We start from the raw sequence: 4,379 nt of genomic DNA, 5'->3' as shown, positions 1-4,379 counted from the left end.
CAGTCACAAGGAGATTGACTGGGAAAACCTGGAGCCCCATGGGGGTCCCAAAACATGGAGAGCCAAGATGATGGATGTGGTACTGGAAAACCTCATGCATCAACATGTTAGACACACTACCAGAGAGAGGTGAGGATGATCCAGCAAGACTGGACCTAGTATTCACCTTGAGTAGTTCGGACATCGAGGATATCACGTATGAAAGGACCCTTGGAGCTAGTGATAATGTGGTTCTGTGCTTTGATTACATGGTTTAGCTCTAAATGGAGAGAGTAGCAGGAATAGGATGGGAAAAACCAGTCTACAAAAGGGGACTCTACGCAGGCATGAGGAACTTCCTGCAAGACGTTCAGAGGGAGAGAGAACTAGCAGGAAAAACAGTAAAAGAATTGATTCACTATGTGACACCAAAATGCAAGGAGGCAGAGGAGAGGTTTGTTCCCAAAAGAAACAGAAATAATGGGGGGACCAGAATAAGTCCTTGGTTCACCCAAAGTTGTAGGGAGGCAAAAACTAGGTGCACTAGAGAATGGAAAAGGTACAGAAGACAAAGGACCCAGGAAAATACAGATCAGCCGAAAAGCCAGAAACGAATATGCACAGATAAGAAGGGAGGCTCAGCGACAACACGAAAATTAAATAGCATCGAAAGTCAAGTCTGACTCGAAGCTGTTGTATAGCCACTTCAGGAGGAAAACAACAGTCAAGGACCAGGTAATCAGGCTGAGGAAGGAAGGTGGGGAGTTCACAAGAAACGACCAAGAGGTATGTGAGGAGCTCAACATGAAATTTAAAGAAATATTCACAGTGGAGACAGGAAGGACTCCGGGAATTCAGACTAGGGAAGTGCACCAACAAGTACTAGATGAAATACACACAACCGAGGAGGAGGTGAAGGGGCTGCTATGTGAACTTGATACCTCAAAGGTGGTGGGACCAGACATCATCTCTCCATGGGTCCTTAGAGAGAGAGCAGAGATTCTGTGCGTGCCACTAACAAAAATCTCCAACACATTCATTGAAACTAGGCAACTACCTGAGGTATGGAAGATGGCAAATGTAGTCCCAATTTTTAAGAAAGGAGACAGACACAAGGCATCAAACTACAGACCTGTCACTGACATGTTTAGTATGCAAAGTCATGGAGAAGATCAGGAGGAGAGTGGTGGAGCACCTAGAAAGACACAAGCTTATAAACGACAACCAGCACGGTTTCAGGGAAGGAAAATCCTGTGTCACAAACCTACTGGAGTTTTATGACAAGGTAACAGAAGTAAGACACGAGAGAGAGGGGTGGATAGACTGCATTTTCTTGGACTGCAAGAAGGCCTTCGACACAGTTCCTCACAAGAGGTTAATGCAAAAGCTAGAGGATCAGGCACACATAACAGGAAAGGCACTGCAATGGATCAGAGAATATCTGACAGGGAGGCAACAACGAGTCATGGTATGTGACGAGGTGTCAGAGTGGGCGCCTGTGACGAGCGGGGTTCCACAGGGGTCAGTCCTAGGACCTGTGCTGTTTTTGGTATATGTGAATGACATAACGGAAGGGATAGACTCAGAAGTGTCCCTGTTTGCAGATGATGTGAAGTTAATGAGGAGAATTAAATCGGTCGAGGATCAGGCAGGACTACAAAGAGACCTGGACAGGCTACAAGCCTGGTCCAGCAACTGGCTCCTTGAATTTAACCCCGCCAAATGCAAAGTCATGAAGATCGGGGAAGGGCAAAGAAGACCGCAGACAGAGTATAGTCTAGGTGGCCAAAGACTGCAAACTTCACTCAAGGAAAAAGATCTTGGGGTGAGTATAATACCAAGCACATCTCCTGAGGCGCACATCAGTCAGTTAACTGCTGCAGCATACGGGCGTCTGGCAAACCTAAGAATAGCATTCCGATACCTCAGTAAGGAATCGTTCAAGACTCTGTACACCATGTACGTCAGGCCCATATAGGAGTACGCAGAGCCAGTTTGGAATCCACACCTGGTCAAGCACGTAAAGAAATTAGAGAGTGCAAAGGTTTGCAACAAGACTAGTCTCAGAGCTAAGGGGATTGTCCTACGAAGAAAGGTTAAGGGAAATTGGCCTGACGACACTGGAGGACAGGAGGGTCAGGGGAGACATGATAACGACATATAAAATACTGCGAGGAATTGACAAGGTGGACAAAGACAGGATGTTCCAGAGATGGGACACAGAAACAAGGGGTCACAATTGGAAGCTGAAGACTCCTATGAGTCAAAGGGATGTTAGGAAGTATTTCTTCAGTCATAGAGTTGTCAGGAAGTGGAATAGCCTAGAAAGTGACGTAGTGGAGGCAGGAACCATACATAATTTTAAGACGGGGTTCGACAAAACTCATGGAGCAGGGAGAGAGAGGGCCTAGTAGCAGTCATTGAAGAGGTGGGGCCAGGAGCTATGACTCGACCCCTGCAACCACAAATAGGTGAATACCCTCGTCCTTCTGTCCATATCCACATCCATGGGAAAGTGGAAAAGAATTCTTCTTCTGTGAGCCATGCATGTCATAAGAGGCAACTAAAATGCTGGGAGCAAGGGACAAAAGGAGAACAAGTGATATAGTGGATGAGGTACTGTCAACAAATTTTTCTGAGAATTAAGAAAATACGTTAAAATCTAGTGAACGAATGGACTTGACATTTAAAAACATAATAGGGGGAGGTAGTAGATGGGGAACACCTTTACCCTTGATATACCTTTCATGAGTTTTGAGAGTCTTACTGCTCTCACTACTGTGCAAGGGGCTTGGACATGCAGCAGGCATGTGAGAGCATGTTAGATAGTAGTGAATGGAGATGAATGGTTTTTGGGACCTGACGAGCTGTTGAAGTGTGAGCAGGGTAATATTTTGTGAAGGAATTCAGGGAAACTAGATAGCTGGACTTAAGCGAATGATGGTGAAAGCATTTCTTTCTTTTTTGAATCACCCTGGTTCAGTGGGATTCCGCCAGGGAGTTGGAGGTATTGAGAAGATGGCGGGAATATTTTGAGCAACTGTTAAATATGGATGAAGAGAGGGAGGCAGTAATTTCATGCATTGGCCAGGGAGGTATAACATCTTTTAAGAGTGAAGAAGAGCCAGATGTGGGGGAGGTGCATGAGGTATTAGGTAGAATGAAAGGGGATAAAGCACCTGAAACTGATGGGATCATAAAAGAAATGTTAAAAGCAGGGGGGGGATATAGTTTTGGAGTGGTTGGTACTTTTGTTCAATAAATGTATGATAGAGGGGGAGGTACCTAGGGATTGGCAGAGAGCATATATAATTCCTTTATATAAAGGGAAGGAGGACAAAAGAGATTGTAAAAATTATAGGGGAATAAGTTTACTGAGTATACCAGGTAAATTGTATAGTAGGGTTATTATTGAAAGAATTAGAGGTAAGACAGAGAGCAGGATGGGAGATGAGCAAGGAGGCTTTAGAACAGGTAGAGGATGTGTAGATCAGGTGATACCTAACTGTTGCACATGTGCCTTACTTACCAACCTGTCGGTATTTTATACCATTTAAACTCCTTAACTGTCCAAACGTAAATCTATGTTGTTACCGCTAGCGCTCCAAACGTAGATCAACATTTTATTTTTCCTGCCTCCAAATTTAGCACGAATGGACTGAGATGCCTGGTCAGCATAGAATAGGTCTTAACACTTGGTGTGTGCAGTATTAACCCTTTGAGGGTCGACAGGCCCTCTCCCAAACTTGTTCTCAGGGTCGAAAATTTTTTGAAAAAAAAAAAAAAATTTTCTTATGAAATGATAGAGCATATTTTTGTGAGTGTTATAGGCCAAAACAAATTTTCTGCAATCAATACTTACCGAGATATGGAGGCATATAGTTGACAGAAAGTGAGCCGCTTATGGCAACGTCGTTGACTGCCAGTCACGTGGTAATATTTTATTTATTATTTTTCTACTTTTTTCTTTTATTTTTTAACATTTTATTTTTACAAGTAACTTTTATGGCCTGTGAGACCAATATAAGCCATATTTTGGATATATACACTCGTTGTATACTACACAATAACTGCACAGACATTGACAGGTGAACATTTTCACCTATTTTAGTCACATACTATTGTCTAGAAATATATACATAGTATTTATAGGTCCCAGCAATGTTTTGGTGGAGAAGGGAGTGTAGGGTTTTGTAAACAACATAGCTGGCTGGCTCTGTCTCTGTCTCTGTCTCACAGGTACACATAAATACAATTATACATAGTGTAAATTACCTAGGATACATGGGAGAATATAATAATAATAAAAATAATAATAATAATTGAAGCATGGTGTAAGAGGTATGTGTCACTTGTCTTATCTTATCACTCCACTAATAACAGTGGTGACATTTGATGAG

Source organism: Cherax quadricarinatus, unplaced genomic scaffold (assembly GCF_038502225.1).
Source record: "Cherax quadricarinatus isolate ZL_2023a unplaced genomic scaffold, ASM3850222v1 Contig4659, whole genome shotgun sequence".
Lineage (NCBI taxonomy): Eukaryota > Metazoa > Arthropoda > Malacostraca > Decapoda > Parastacidae > Cherax > Cherax quadricarinatus.
The sequence above is the reverse complement of the archived record's forward strand: the minus strand, read 5'-3'. Positions refer to the sequence as shown.